Here is a 17,029-nt window from a genome sequence, read left to right as displayed (position 1 = left end):
TGTAGTCAACATCCCTCTTCCCTTGGAATTATCTCTGGAATGACAAGACATACTGCTTACAGTCCAGGCTTATTCCTTGTGTTGAAGTTTAAGTAATTCAGTGAGAGGAACAAGAAAGATTTTTCTCTCTTTAGATCTCAACAGAACATAAGGCGGTAGATATTTGCAGAGATAGGCCCTGGAAAAAGAGAAAAAAGTGCTCATCTGATAACCAGAGTTAAATTCTTGACATAAACTATTTGCTTGGGTCACCTAACCCACATTTTGTTCTAGTAGCCCAAAGGATTTGCAAAAGCTGAAGACAAAAGGTCATCATTGTTGTGAGTATGACGTCTTGGGGTATCTGGGTGGCTCAGTCGGTTGAGCGCCTGGCTCTTCATGGTCTCAGGGTCATGAGATGGAACCTTGCATTGGGCTCCTCGCTGGGCATGGCGCCTGCTTAGGATTCTGTCTCCCTCTCCCTCTGCCCCTCCCCAACTCATGCATGTGCACATGTATGCGTGCTCCCTCTCTCTCTCAAAAAAGAAAAAAAAAAAAAGTATAACCTCTTGACTGATATAGTCATTAAAAAAAGGTTTATTTTGAAGTTTCCAAACAGGCAAAGAAAATACTGTACTATGAGTTTCATTATATAATAGCCTCCACCTGGGAACTTAACAAATAGCTATTCAGAGTGTTCAGTTGGTGCTTCTTTTCTGAGAAGCAAGTAACACAAAAGTCTTAAAATGTTTATGCCCTTGGACCTGGCAGTCCTACCACTCGGTATTACCCTAAAGAAATAATCATAGATATGCCCCCAGGTTCAGTCATAATTGGCAACAAGCTAAATACCCAATATTTAGGAGGATGGTTAAATAAATTGTCCTATAATCGCACAATGGAATACTACAGAGCCATTAAAAGGGACACAAAGGGGGCGCCTGGGTGGCTCAGTCGGTTAAGCATCCGACTTCAGCTCAGGTCACGATCTCACGGTCTGTGGGTTCGAGCCCCGCGCCTGGCTCTGGGCTGATGCCTCAGAGCCTGGAGCCTGCTTCCGGTTCTGTGTCTCCCTCTCTCTCTGCCCCTCCCCCGTTCATGCTGTCTCTCTCTGTTTCAAAAATAAATAAACGTTAAAAAAATTAAAAAAAAAAAAAAAAAGAAGAAAAAAAAAGGGACACAAAGGCATATGAAATACTGCAAGGCAGTTGGGTATGATTTATTGGGCTAAAATCAGGTTACAAAAATACATAGGATACCAATTCAAAAATGAAATCTGAAGGCTAAGAACACAGTAGAGAAGTGTATATGTTAAAATATCACCTGTGACTCTCTTTAGGTATTTGCATTATGTACGGTTTTGATTTTCCTCTCTTTACTCTCTTAGGAAAATTTTCCAAAACAAAAATGTTATCAATTAGAAAAATTAATGATATGTTTTTATCAGTTTCCTGGCAGATGACATTCAAAAACAGTGCCCTAGAAAACAAGTTTACACACATATTTTTTTAATTAGGTAGCCAAATATAAAGGAGGAAAGTATTCCCTGCACTTGAAAATGCAGGACAACAGAGGTATTAGTCCTAATTTGGAAGGAAAGGGCCTTTGGGGTTGGTACTTAAAGGAGAACATTCCTGCCCCTCTATGGTCTGACCATTTTTTAATTAGGGGCTGATATCTTGAAATTCCCATAACGAGCCCAGGTTTATTTCTCTATTGAAACGATTGATAAAGATTTTAGTTAGCACCTATTTCATGTTCAACAGTGTGTTTAATGTTGCGGGAGGTGCAAACAATGTTATAAAAAAAAAAGAAAAACACACGGCATTTATAAATCAACTACGAAAAAAACTAGCTATTTACATACAATGCAGGCATAAAATCACTAGTAACAACTAGCATTTGAGCAGTGCTTACTGTTTAGAAAGACTTCTTCATTGGGGAGCCTGGGGGGCTCAGTCGGCTCGGCTCAGGTTGTGATCTGTTTGTGAGTTCGAGCCCCACATCAGGCTCTTTGCAGTCAAGCACGAAGCCCGCTTCAGATCCTCTGTCCCCCTCTCTCTCCGCCCCTTCCCCTCTCTCACAGCCCCTCCCCCCTCTTTCTCTCTCAAAACTAAACATTAAAATAAAGGCTTACTTACTATGTATGCCCAAATCTGGGAGGCATTTTCCCAAAATTCTCCAGAAAGGAGGGCTATTCGAGTATTTCCGAAAGCTCTCGTATTATAGGACTTTCTCTAATTACTTTATTTAAACAACTAAGTAATGCTTAGGGAAGACTCATTAGCCTGAAATGACCTCAGTCAATGCTTGTTTGGGATGCTTTGAGAGGTCACTTGATGGAATCCATTACGGCGGAGGCAAAGAGATTTAATACAGATTTAGTCCTTGCTCCTGGAGTGAGGCCCCACAATGCAAACGTTTAATATCGTTGTAAGCAAGCGTTTTAAAAATAACTACTTAAGTGAGAATAATGTCTATTTATTTAACATTTACTTTATTTCTGGGTCTGTTTTCAGTGCTACTATAATACAAAAATGGTTTCCCTTTTCAGAAAGCATACCCTCCTTCCACCATAATGATAATGACTAAGACAGAACTTTACAGTTTACAAACACTCCCCAAAAACATCATCACACTTGATTATCCTAGTACAGTAAAAGAATGGATACCGCCAAAATCTCGGAAGAATGAACGAGCATGTTCACTTTCACGCACGTACCCAAGGAATCAGCCCACTCTTCTCTAGCAACGTGGTCGTTAGGACTAGTTGAATTGGGGGAAATAATTTTTCAATTATTTCTCATGCAATTGTGTAGCAGATCAAAAAATCCACTAGCAATGGAGTCCTACTTCCTAAAAATAACAAGCCTTTGATAAACATTGTAAAGATGATTCCATCCCCTTTTACAATTTTTTGGCTCTTTTCACAAAGCTATGTAAGCCTTTCGGTCTGACATCACACAAAGAAAGAAGTAAAAGATTTCATTAGCACAGCTGCACAGGCCCAGAGTGTGGCCCCAACTTCAGATGCTATTTTACTCTCTAGGTCGGGTGACTCATTTTAACCCAGAAAAAGGTTAGGAATCTATTAAAGTTCAAGAAGATCCAAAATAAAATCTTACGTTTGACTTACTAGTTAAACTGTTCTCTTGACATTGTCAACAGAGCGGATTTTGAATGATGCATAGATCCTCCCTTTCCAACGAAGTTTCAAAGCTTGCTTGCCTGTGACAGAACAGGGTGGAAAGCAAGTCTTGGATCTGTATTACTCACAGGATCCAGCTCTGCCAGCTCCTTCCCTTTGCTGAGTAAGAGAGAGGGAGGGGAGCCGCTGGAGGGAGATTCACCCTGGGAAGGCCCCACTTGTAAATTCCAAAGTCACACATGAGTTTCAGGACAGACCTCGCCCCTTCACCTGGTCTTACTGTAGACATTCTTTTTCTTTCTTGACACTTCGCAGTTTAAAGGGAGTGAGGAAAGGAGCACCCGGGTGGCTCGGTCGGTTGAGTGATCGCCTTGGGCTCAGGTTCATGATCTCACGGTTCCTGAGTTCAAGCTCCACATCGGGCTCTCTGCTGTCAGGTGCAGAGCCTGCTTGGGATCCTCTGTCCCCACCTCTCTCTGCCCCTCCCCTGCTTGTGCACATGCTCGCACGTGCTCTCTCTCAAAAATAAATGAATAAATCAATAAGTAGGATGAAGACGGATGGATGGATGGATGGACGGATGGATAAATAGACGAATAGTAGATGACAGATTCATGATATTTGTGTATGTATGGATATAGATACAAAAAGACTTCTATGATATAAATTACACACATACCATACATGTCACATGATCTATGTCTTGCCTACTAAATTAAAGCTCCTTGAGGGGCACCTGGGTGGTTCAGTCAGTTACGCCTCCGACTTCGGCTCAGGTCATGATCCCGTGGTTCATGGGTTCGAGCCCCCTGTGGGGCTCTGTGCTGACAGCTCAAAGCCTGGACCTACTTCCGATTCTGTGTCTCCCTCTCTCTCTACCCATCCCCTGCTTGCTTTCTCTCTCTCTCCCTCTCTGTCAAAAATAAATGAACTTTAAAAACAAAAATTAAAGCTCCTTGAGGACAGGGACACCACATTGTAGGCACAAAATAAATCTTGAATGAAAACAAATCGCCAAAAAAACCCTTCACAACTACTCCTTGACAAATTCCTCCCATGTTTTCTTTCTGCCAGAAATACTCCCTGTGCCCCACTCCCGTCCTTATTATACTCACCTGCCCAAATTCTCTCCGTCTTTCCAAGTCCAAATCAAATGTCACTACCTCCTTAAAACCTTCTGTGATTCTGCCAGGCAAGAGTAAACTCTCCCTCCTCCTAATGACCATAGATAGCACTATTCTCTGCTCCCTTCTTAAAGCATTTTCTAAGCTTCTCTGCGGCAGAGAGGTGATGCCCGTCTCGTGTCCCAGAACCATGCCGAAGGAAACATGTTTGACCCCTCTTTGATTCTCCTGTCATCCACTGGTTCATCCCCCTGAAGGCAGCCTAGCATGATGGTTAAAACGGGTGCTGGGAAGCCAGACACAATAGGCAAACATCCCGGCTGTACCACTTCCGAGCTGTGGGATCTCTGTGCCTCAGTTGCCTCACTGGTGACAGGTACTATGTCATACCAATAATAGTGCCCACCTCATAGGGTTATTCTGATGACTAAATGAGTTAATCCACATAAGGCACTTTATAAGGTTTCTGGAATGTTGTAGTAAGTGTTCAATACATGGATTTTATTATTATTGACTCAATATAATTTATTAAGGACCCACCATGTGCCAGGCACTCCACTAGGCTGCCGCGTCAGTAGGGACTCTATAAATATTTGAGGACGGACTGAGAAGACCTAACATTGACTCAGTCAATAGCATCTTTTCATCTTTACAAGTATTCTCGGAGATGGGTATCATTATTCCTACTTTTACGCAGGAGCAAATGGAGTCTCTTCGGCCCTGAACTGCACAAGCACCTATCTCACGGGTAAAAAGTCTCCATAGGGTTCGCCTCACAAGCCCTCCAACTTCTAGAGGTTTTGGGGTTTTTTTTCCATCCCCTCCTGCAGCTCCCTCGACTTCACACGAAGCATCTATTTTAGCATCTGTTCAGCCTGACTCCTGTCATTAGATACATTCTTGTGTGTTTATAATGCACCACTGATTTGTTTCAGACTCCATCGTGGGATCTAAAAATAAAGTGATGTTGAACATATTTCTTTGCATATTAACTTTAAAGAAATAGATTAATCTTAGGAATAATCAAAAACGAATGACCCACTCAGCTTGTAGCAGTTACCAAAAAAAAATTAAAATTAAAATCAAAAGCTCTCAGATTCCCACTTTTCCTCCTTTATCCTTTCTGAATTTATTAATTTAAGTATACACTTCATAATTTCTCATTTTAAAAATTAAGAGGTCGGGGCGCCTGGGTGGCTCAGTCGGTTAAGCGGCCGACTTCAGCTCAGGTCACGATCTCACGGTCTGTGAGTCCATGAGTTCGAGCCCCGCGTTGGGCTCTGGGCTGACGGCTCAGAGCCTGGAGCCTGCTTCCGATTCTGTGTCTCCCTCTCTCTCTGCCCCTCCCCCGTTCGTGCTCTGTCTCTCTCTGTCTCAAAAATAAATAAACGTTAAAAAAAAAAATTTTTTTTTTAAAAAAAATTAAGAGGTCTAGTGAGCTTATGGTAAACCAATCACGCTCTTCCCTGGAGACGCTTAAATGAAGGTAGGACTCATTTATTCTCCGAGTCAAATTCCCGTTTTCAAAAATGACATTGCAGAATTGCCCTCATCATCCTGAGACGGAACAAAGAACAATAAATAAGCTGACACATGTAATGGCACACAATATTGTATGTAATGTAATGGCACATATATTTTTCTGAAATTTCAGCCATTTATCCAACACATCTGTTCTGTGTGTCCACTACAGGCTAGCCACGAGGAAGGATCTAGAACCAAGGCAGGTGAGGTGCCTTCCCCCAGGGAGGCTCCTAGGTAGTGTGGGAGGTGAGCCGGCACATAAACCAGGACAAGACAAGACACTACAGAAAAGGGAGGAGAAGGAGCATAAGCAGTGCAAAGAGAAATTAATTCCTGCTGAAGCAAAAATACGATTCGTCTATTTGATAAATCATTTTGAATGTTTCCCCCTTCAACAAAGACTCACACACGCACACACCCTTTTAAACTATTTGCTTCTTTTCTTTCTTTGGAACCTGAAAACACTGTCAATCATCAGCCCTTGGGTGTTTATCTTAAGCCATCAACTAGGTCTGGCGACACCGTTTTATTCAAGTCAACATTTTCCTATTAGTGAGAAGGGGTTGCCTATGCAAATACACATGCATTCTGGGGGCAGCACTAAATAATGAGGAAAAGTGCAGTTTATAAAACGCAGTCATTCCACACCACATTTCATTCTGGAAGAGGGAGGGCTACAGTCGACTGTGAACAATTACCAAATTGTCAATGGAATTCAATAAATGTTGTTTAAAAAAACTAATTATTTGTTACAATAACCAGCTACTATTGCCACTTTGTATTTGGAGGTTTGTAAACTGCTTCCATTTGAAATGTAATTGATTCCATTTTTATCATTTGTTCAAGTTTATGTGGTTGTTCTCATCCTAAGAGATGATAACATCTATTTTCAGCAAATTATACATTATAATTCCTCATCCAAAAGCCGTAACAGAAAACAAAATGCTAATTTATGCTGTAAACGAAACTACAGAATCATAATCACTCATTGTTAACATTAGGGACTAAACTGCTACTGGAAATAATAAATTGGAGCAAACTGTGGTAGGGGTTGCTGGTGAGACTTTTCTTTCTTTTTCTTTGTGCCTCTTCTTGTTTTGCTTTGTCGTTACACAACCAACACACTTTCTAATACGCTTTCAGGCAAGAGATTACACGGATGTTCCGTATTCTCCCGGATAGAAGCCAAAGGCTCCCTTTTGCCCCTTAGCTATCGCCTGAAGTTCTAGATTTCAAATCTACGGGAAGAAGGTAATGCTCACAAAGCGATCAGAAGTGCACGCAAAAGAGGGGACGCATATTAGAACTGCACACCTGCTCTTCCACATCTCATTAAGCTTCCAAACTTACATTTCCCTTGACGTCAGCGATCACTCTCCCCATTTTCTCCCGCCCCCACCCCCCACCCCATGCCTCTCCTCTAGGACGATTCTTCTGCAACACTTTGCTGTCGAGGGGAGCCTTCCCCCGAGGCAAGCTTCCCCTCCGCATCAGGGACTATGCGAAATCTAAAAACAATCAAACGGAAATCCAGTAACTTTAACAAATCAGGTCAATTCTTCCTAAGACAAAAATAAGGGGAGGGCGTATCTGTGACCATACTCCAGGCACTCTGCCTTCCTTAAATAGCTATGTTCAAGGGAAACGCGGGTAGCATCACCTAATGGCATTTCTCCTTTCCTTTTTTCCAAAAACATTCTCCAAGAGAAAACTATTTAAATGTAATTATTATATCAAAAACGTGAATTCTTTGAACGGACCAAAAAGTCACACTGCCTTCTAGAGTAAATCACTTTTCTGCTGCCCTTTTATTTAATGTCGGCTGCTGTCCACATTTACCTCTTCACTGGCAAAGTGTGATCATTGATTTCCTATGGTCTCTCTGGAAGGAAGTTCTGCTTCCTTGATGATGACTACAAAGGGTAGGTGACCCCATTCTCATTCCAATGCAAACCCTGCACTTTTACATTTCCGCTAGGGCCACAGGAATGTGAAAATACCGAGAAACTGCCCTCTTCCTAGAGACTGTCTTGCTGTAACTACTGACATTTAATGTTTTCCCTCCCCTTCCCACGACTGTATTTTGGAAGATCACAATATAAGGGATGAACCACTAAAAGCCCTGAGGTTCATGATGGACAGAAACGTTAGATGCATGATTCAATGCAAAAGACACCTGTTATAACATGACCATGCTGAAAAGGATAAGTTTGGGACTAAATTGAAAAGATAACCGTATACAGGGCAACTCAACATGATATGGGTTTGCTTACATAATGAGAGTAAGTTTATGCCTATATATATATATATATATATATACACACATATATATATGTGTATATATATACACATATATATACACACATATATATGTATATATACACACATATATATACACACATATATATGTATATATACACACATATATATATGTATATATATACACACACATATATATATACATATATATATATGCATACATATGATACATGACACATAGATCCTACATAAACTCACACAAATACACACACATATGATAGGATTTTCATGATGCATCTGAGTGATTATTTATAAAACTATTCTATTCATGAATGTTAAAATTATATTTGTTCTGTAGAGTGTTATTATACTGATACATATATTTGTAATGGGTCCTCCACTAAGTCATAATTATCTGAGGTTGGGAGCTGGCAGTCTAAAGACCCTATCTCTCAAACTGAATCAACCATTCAAACCAAAAAAAAAAAAAAAAAAGGGGGGGGGGTGCAAACTGAAAACATTTAGTCCATCACCAAGAAAAAAGAAAAGCATCAGGTGGTTACGGTTGATTTTGCTGAAACAGAAGACTTCATCTCATTTACCAAAGAGAATCTTACCCGGTTATGTCAATGAGCAGACAAAAAATGGACAAACTTGGGCAAACACAGGCGATCTTCACTATTTCATGAAGCTGGGAAATGAATGACACCATCACAAACTTGCTAGACATGTACCTGCAGCCACGTGATGTCTTACATTGTACTGGAGAGTAAGTAGTGTGGAGAGAAAGAATTAGTTGGTACTCTGAGCTCTGAAACCAGACTGGCTAGAGGATACCCTAGGTTCGCCCCTACCCAGCACTGAGAGACAAAGTATTTAACTCTGTGCCTTATTTTCTGCATCTATCAAATGGGAACGATAACAAAAGTACCTAATTCGTATGTTGTCTTGGAGATTAAAGGATTCAAATACTCGCAGAGTGTTTGGAACAGCATTAAAAAACGGTAGCTCTCATCACTGCTGCTTGGTTCCTAAGTTTTAGGTTACCAGAATTTTACAAGGAAAAGCAAACAGTATTTCCAAGCTGGTGCCTTAAGGAAGCCAGCCATACAGGAAGACCCCCAAGAAACCCAAAATATTACAAAAGTCTCTTTTGCTCTTCTATCCACCGAGGAGAAACCCAACGTTGGGAAAACGGGGGTCATGTGAGCCAGATTTAGAAAATGTACTTCTAAAATGTATTTAAAGTAAATATATATAGAAATGCACCTAAAAATGACTTTGCAGTTCATCCGCACATCTTCGGGAAAATAAAAATGTTCAAAGTGCATAGAAACCCAGTTTAGGGGCGCCTGGGTGGTTCAGTTGTTTAAGCGTCCGATTTCGGCTCACGTCACGATCTCGCAGTTTGTGAGTTCGAGCCCCGTGTGGGGCTCTGTGCCGACAGCTCAGAGCCTCGAGCCTGCTTCGGATTCTGTGTCTCCTTCTCTCTGCCCCTCCCCCACTTGTGCTCCTTCTCTCTCTATCAAAAATAAATAAATGTAAAAAAAAAAAATTTAGAAACCCAGTTTGTATCTTTTGAACTTTAAGATACCGGTTTTCCAACAACCTTGTACATGCAGGACATTCCCAAGTCTTGGCTCACCTCCGTGGATCCAAACATTGTTACTACTTTGAGAATTATGAAATAACCAGGAAAGAAGAAAAGAGTATTGAATTCTTTATAGTACTTGGATTGGATGGGAAAGAAGCGTTCCTCAGTGGGCTGCTTTCTGCTTGGCTATCCATATTCATGGAAGTTCTGCCAAGCCAAAAAAAAAAAAAAAAAAAAAATAGGCAGTCAGCACAAGCTTTCAACAACTTACCCACATCCATTAATGATTCTGCATTGAAACTTCTATCCTGCTTGAAAAGATAGAGTGAGTAGAAAGAATTGCAGATGCTGGCTAACAAAACTCCTGGGCCAAATTCAAAACAGTCACTGCCTACTCTGGAAAGCTAGTGTGTGTCCATATAAGGATGCCATTTTATATTTCGAGTCTGGAAAATCTGAGGGAGAGGCAGGGGCTGGGGGGGGGGGGGGCAAGAAAAGCCAAGAAGCATAGTCGAGTCTGGTGGTAGTAGGTCTCTTCACAAACTCAGGTTAGGCTATCCAGTAACCGAAGAACTGGGCAATCGGTTCTGAGTAACGTCTGAGTAACGTCAGATGTCTGGCCTCATGGATTGGCTCCATTTTTCACTTCCCACTGATTGATTCAGTATCATACAGACCCGGCCTGCCTTGATTTGGGCTCACACAGTGACAACCAAATAAAGGTGACCTAGGTCCACGCTGCAAGCAGCAATGACCACTCTACCTTCCGCATCATGATGGAGACTCAAACCACCACAGGAGAGCCTTGCAGGTTGAAAAGCACAACAGAAAAAGATAATGCTGGGTTTTGGAAGCTCACACTACTGCCATCCCTAGGCGTGAAACTGTAAATTAAAGAATGGTCTGCTGTCTGCTGCACTGAGCCAACTCAGAGACATTTCACATACACACTTTAATTGGGGTTTTCATCTGAATCGAAGAAATAAATTCCACCTAAGCAGATGCTTCCCACGCACACACACACACACACACACACACTCGCACTATGGTATGTTTTGCACATTGGCAAGTGGGTGCAAACGATCTGCAACATGGTCTATTCAGATATAAGATGGAATTTCCCAGTTTTTAAATGGTAACAGATGCAGTTTCGGCTCTGATACACATTGGGCTCTCTCCCAAAATATCACCCTGATCCCCCCTCCCCCAGCCTGAGTGCTAAAATGTCACAGAGAAGCCTGAACACCTTCGAGTCAACAATCATTCGTGGTTGGGTTTCTGTTTTTGTTCTGGGGTTCGGTAGTGAATAAATGCCCCAGTTGTTTCCAAATTTCTAGATTTCTACATAAAGAGCCCCCATCCTCATTATTTTTTTTTCACTTGCTTGTTTATAACTAGAGGTGTCATAATCATGTTTCTTGTGAAAATGAACGTAATCAAAATGCCTTGTGATTCCAGGAAAAGAGCTTCTTAGGGAGACATGCCTGCCTGCTATTGATGTTGTAAAAAGGCTCCTTTTACATGGTATTAGATGTCGAGAGCACATCATATTGATCTAGAAATAAAAAGCTTGATTTTTTTTTTTTTAGTACAGTCAACCCTTACGTTCACAAGCACTTTGTAACACCAGGAAGATGGTTTTATTTTTAATTGAGGTAGAGTAAACAAATTATATTTGAAGAGCAAAGCTATTTTTAGGGAGTGGAGGGTTTGTAAGCTTTTTTGGCAGGAATTCAGGTAAAAATCATGAATAAGTCTCACTCTCTCAAATTTGGCCCAGGCCTCCCCATAGCAGCCCTGCCTGAGTCCAAGATGAGATTTAGTGTTGCCTTTGGTTTTGTTTGTTTGTTTTTTCCTTTTTCGACGAAGAACAGTTAGGGGCAGGCTTCTCGGTCATGTGCCCATGCCCCACCGCTGAAAATGTGAACTGGCGAGCACTAAGGACCTAGGTTCTTAGGCACATAGCTGCATCCCTGGAAAATGGTGATCCGGCCGCGGGGGAAACCGCAAACCCCGGCAAGACGCCCTGCCTGGCTGCGTTCACCACCAGAGATGAAGGCTTCGGTAGCACTTGAGGGCACCCTTCTCTAATGAGGTACATCTCTCGTTTGTTTCTGTACTTTATCGTCAAGTTCACACCGCACCACTGGAAGAGAGATCAATATTGCAAATAATCTCCCTCTCCCCACCGTACAATCCAGCCTGCCAGCTAATCATCCTCCACAGAGCAGCGCCAGCTGCTTTATCAGAAATTCTTTCCGATTTTCTTAGCAACACGAGTCTCCCTTTCTAGAAGAAAGATCTTGCCTTTTGGGAAAATGCTTTTCCAAATCAAGTTAAACTAACTTTACCCGAGGAAACCGATAGGTTTCCTCTTTATAAATGCCGCGCCCCCCCCCCACCCCCCGCTTCTCTGGCTCCCTCTTTCCTTTACTCCGATCCTGCCCCCTTTCCCCTCCCTCTCGCCCACCTCCTACGGTTTCCAAGGAGTTTGCACGTGACTGCCAGTCTTGCAAATTCGGGCCACGGCCCTACGCTCTTTAAACGCTCACAAACGACTTGTTCCCTATCTCCTTAAAGATGTTGCCAAAGCTCGCATCGCTGTAAAGCTGTCTCACTGCGAGTTTCCTTCCATCCTTTTTCTCTCTTTTCAGAGGCGAACGCAGTGCCTGAGTTTCGCGGCCTCGAGATACAGGTCGGAGGTACGCGCCTGGAAACTTATCCTAACGCATCTGACTCCGGGATTGGGGGGCGCGGCGCTGCCGAGGAATCCCGAGTCCCGAATCCCCGCCGGGCTCGTGCGGGCTGTGCGCTTCAAGCCTTTTCCTACTCGTCTGGGTCCTTAAAGGCGAGCTGGGGTTGGTTTCTGACTCATCGACAATCACACACACACACACACACACACACACACACACACACACACACGAGCGCGGACGCCTGCTCCTGGAGAGCTGGAGTTGGGTCGTTGGCCCTCGACTACCCGGAGCCGGTGCGGCTTAGCACGCAGAGCACGGGGTCCCGCAGGACCCGGGGGGTGGTCTGAAGAAAGCCCCCCTGCACCGGCCGTGGGCAGCCACGGCACCCCTCGAGTCCCCCAACTCCAGCGCCAGCCCGACCACCCTGGCAGTTTCTTCAAGTTTCTACTCACAGCGGGGCCTCCCCTTTCCCGGCTGCCTCGCCCCGAACCCCCACTCCACGCGCCTGGGCAGCCCTCTCGCCCCATCCGCAGCTCCGCGCCGGGCGCGCTTCCCGGGGGCCGCCCAGACGCCCCCACCCGCGGCGGCGGCCCGGCGGTCTGGCCGGAGCTCGCCGCCGCCTCCCGCTGCTGCTGCCGCGGAGGCAGGAGCCTCTCCAAGGCTCCCGGACCGCCCTTATGTATTATTCACTCGGATGGCCGCGGCGCGTTCTGGGGAGCCCTCGCCGGAGACGCCAGGGCTTCGCCCGGCAACTACTAGTTTGGAGATTTCCGTTTCTTCGAAACTGGGGGTGATGCGGGGGCGGCGGAGCGCATTTTTCGGTTGTTTTGCTTCGGGGGTTTGGCTTTTCAGCCTGGAGCTCACTGGAGCGCGCTGCGCCCCGGGCCCGGGAGGGAGCGCGCCAGAGCCGGCGAGTGCGGCGGGCAGCCCCGCGAGCGGCCGAGGCTGGCGGGCAGGCTGGGGAGAAGAGACGCCGCGGCGGCCCCGTGAGCCGGGCCGAACCGAGCTCTTTTCCTCGACACCCCCAACCCCCGCCGCCCGGCTCCCCCCGCGGCGCGCACTCCGCCGGGCTCGGGAATCCCCAGCGCCCGGAGCCCCGACCGCCCACCGAGTTGCTGCTGCCTTTCACCATTGCTCCTTCACCTCTCCTCCGGCCCCAACTTTCCCCAGCCAGGACATGCGCGTGTACGCGCGCGCGCGCACACACACACACATACACGCGCGCGCGTGCACACACACACACACACACACACACACACACACACCTCCCCTCCCTCGACTCCAGCTCCACTTCCCCGTGTAGTTTGGAGATGACAGATGCCTGTAGACTTTCACCAAACAAGCGGTGGGGGCAGCAGACTACAACAGTTATTTAATTAAAAGGCATTTTTCCTCTCTCTCTTGCTCGCTCTGGCTCTCAGAATAGCTTTTGCACCCCTAGACCCTGAGCACAGTCCTGTCTCTCCAGGTTATCCGTGGCCGGCTAACACCCATCTCCTTCCACGCCCCCCCTTCCGGCGTCCACCTCCAGCTTCCCCGGCCCCTCCACCTCGGAGTCACACCGACATGCACACCTAGAGGCCGGCGGCGGGGAGCGTCGAGGGCACGATGCAGCCGGACTGCATTGCACAGTCATCAAAGTTAAGTGTGTGTGTTTGTGGGGTGCCTGTGCGCGCCATGGGAAGCGCGGGGTCATGGGCGCCGGAGCATCCACTCTGCCCCCCCCCCACCCCCGCCTCCGCGGGGTCAGGGGACGCCTCCACTTGAGATTGCAGCCATTTTAGGGAAAGAGATAGCTCCGGGCCCGGGGGGGAGTGGAAGGGGAACAGCACGTCGCGGGGGACTCACAGCTCCGCAGCCCCTCGGCGCAACTGGAGGGCGGGCAGGCGCCGGGCGCACAGGGGCGCGGCGCCCGCGGCGACTTGGGGAAGGTTGCGCTCGAGTTCCCCGGTTTTGCCAGGAGTTGTTCGGGGTAACGTGCCGGCTCCTGCCTCTTTCTCGGGTTCCCACTGGGTTGGGAGGTGGGGGGGGTAGGGAGGCAGATTGGGCATGGGAGGGACGCGACCGCCCCTGGAGACTGAAGAGCTGGCGCTGGGGAAGAGGGGCACCTCCTCTCGCCGCTTGGCACTGACCCAGACAGTGCGACCCACTTGGCCCCCCAGCCTCCCCACCCCCCTCCCAAGCCTCTGCCTCCCCGCCGAGTGCCAAGTGAGCGCGCGGCAGGGGGCACAGGGCGCGACGCCGCCGGGCCCCGAGCCACCCCTTACCTGGCTGGAAGGGGTTTCCCAGGAGGAGCCGTAGTTGTAAAAGAAGGAAGAGAAGAAGGTGTCTTCCGACAGCCCGCAGCCCGCCATGCTCTGGATGCAAATAAAATGAGGAAAGAAAAAAAAAAAAAAAAGCACACACACAAAAGCAACCCAAAATTTTCAAAATCAAATTAAACCAATAAGCGAAGAACAAATTCTCTTGAAAATAAAGAAAAGGAGGGGGAAGGGAACGGCAAAGGGAACGCAAACTCTCGGCGGTGCTCGCTCTCCGGGTGAGGAGGGATGCTCGGGCTGCCGCCGCCGCCGCCGCCTTCTCAAGACGGTACCTACAGAGGTTCGTCCTGACTTGGGCAGCCGCCGCCGCCGCCGCCGCCGCCGCCGCCGCCTGTGCCGGCTGCGTGTGTGCGCGCGTGTGTGTGCGTGTGCGTGTGTGTGGTGTGTGCGCGCAGAGCGAGAGACCGCAGGGGAAGCGAGAGGGCGAGAGAATGAGCGAGCCGGGATGGAGGGCGCAGAGGCAGAGCGGGCGGGCGGGCGTGTGCGCGCGGGGGTGCGTGCGTGTGTGTGTGCGCGCGTGTGGCTGGGTGTGCGTCTGTTTGGGGAGCTCACCGGAGAGCCGGGGCCGTCACGTGGGCGCGCTGACTCCGCCGGCTGCCGGGGACAGCCTGTACTACAGCCCCGGCCACTAAATCAGCCCGCGCCGCCAGACCTTTGCAGCCCACCCCCCCACCCCCGGCTCCCCGCACGGCCGGCCGCGCGCGCTCCGGGACGGCAGGGGGCGCGGGTGCGGCCGCGGGCAGGTGGGCGCGCGGGGAGGGGGAGAGGAAGATGCCCGCGGAGACGCACATGTCCCTCGCTACGCCCCGCACCCTCCTAGCGAGCCTTCCTCCCGCCCTCTTTTGAAGATTTTTTTTTTTTTTTTAATTCCTAAAATTGCTTTCCCGTGCAGAGACCCCTCTTCCAGCCACGGGAAATTATTTTCACACAGTTGCTATGTCTCGATTTTCTTTCTTTCCCCGGGCCCCTCGTCCCCCGCGTGCGCACACGCAGGCACACACACACACACGCACACACACCCGTGGCCGCCTCCTCCCATCCCAAATGCAAAGCCACTTCCTTTTGCCGGTTGCTGTAGTTAAGCTAAGTCAATGCTACATCAAACTAGGCTAGGCTGAGAAAACTGGAAAGTGGATTTAGGGGACAATACTGCCCCAGCAGGAAGAAAGGCTCTAGTTTGGCATTCTGTTGATTTAACAGTTTCAGACGAAAAGGGATTTTGTAGCTTCTGCAACTAAAACTCAGGCCCCTTGAGTCACAATTCTTTAAATGGAGCAATTCTCTTAAGTCTATTGTATGTTCTAAAAATATAAACAGATATAATCCCCCACACACACACACCTCAAGATGGTATTTAGGACCAAATCTCCTTTTCAGTTTTAATAATTGAGTAGCCAAAAGTTTTTTTTTAATGCAAAAACCCATTCCTTACCTGCTCCCCCCAACTCTTTATACAGATCTTTCCAGTGAGTAAAATTCAAATAAAAATGGGCCTATCAGTGTAAGATGCTCTTACAAGTATTGGAATGCTCACAGGAAAACTTGAAACAACCTGTTATAGACAATTTATATTGTTCTCTTTCTGAATTCTTTTTTCAAATGCGGCCCATTTTTATTCAAACCGATTGTGTTTTTCCAAGACTTCACACTTCCTCCTACAAATTACCCACTTGAGGTCGAAATCCTCTGTGAAATAAACATTTCCACAGCAACCCAGTGATGTCACAAACATCGGCTCATGATTTCAGAGGGGAAATAAAGCAGGAGAAAGGATCTCTGTAGAAAGAGTTTCTGTTTCTTGCAAATGGCATTGCTCCCAAGTAGAGATTCAGAAAATATATTAGCTTTCTGGATAAATACTTGTATTTTGGGGGTTTTTTGGGGGGAGGGTTGGTTGTTTGTTTTTTTCCTGAGACTGACTTATTTTTCAAAGATACATCAAATGATCTTTAAAAAAAAAAAAATTAGGTCACCTTCCTCTTCTGGGTTTGTGAACAATGGTGTTTCAAATCAGTAGTCCCTAACCACACTGGCCACTACAGATTTTAATGAAGGGGAAAGGGATTTTTTTCCTAACCAAAAAAAAAAAAAAAGAAAAAAAAAGAAAGAAAGAAAAGAAAGAACATGGAGAGATGAAATTTAATGTACTAACTTCAGACCCAAATAATGCTGACTGACTTCGCTTCAAAAACACAATAGTTTTTAAGAAGTATTAGACCCACAAAATTCTATTCAGTTATCAAAATTAGTGCTGATCTCACCATTATTGAATAGAGGGGCTTCACCTCCATCATTCCTTCTATTGTTTCCTGGGGAAAGACGGAAGCATTCTTCATGCTGTTTTAATCCTCCTGCAGTCGTAAGCCTATAAATATTAAATGTAA

This window comes from Panthera pardus, unplaced genomic scaffold (assembly GCF_024362965.1).
Source record: "Panthera pardus isolate Hobbes unplaced genomic scaffold, ASM2436296v1 HiC_scaffold_13, whole genome shotgun sequence".
NCBI classification, from domain to species: domain Eukaryota; kingdom Metazoa; phylum Chordata; class Mammalia; order Carnivora; family Felidae; genus Panthera; species Panthera pardus.
This window is presented reverse-complemented; position numbering follows the sequence as displayed.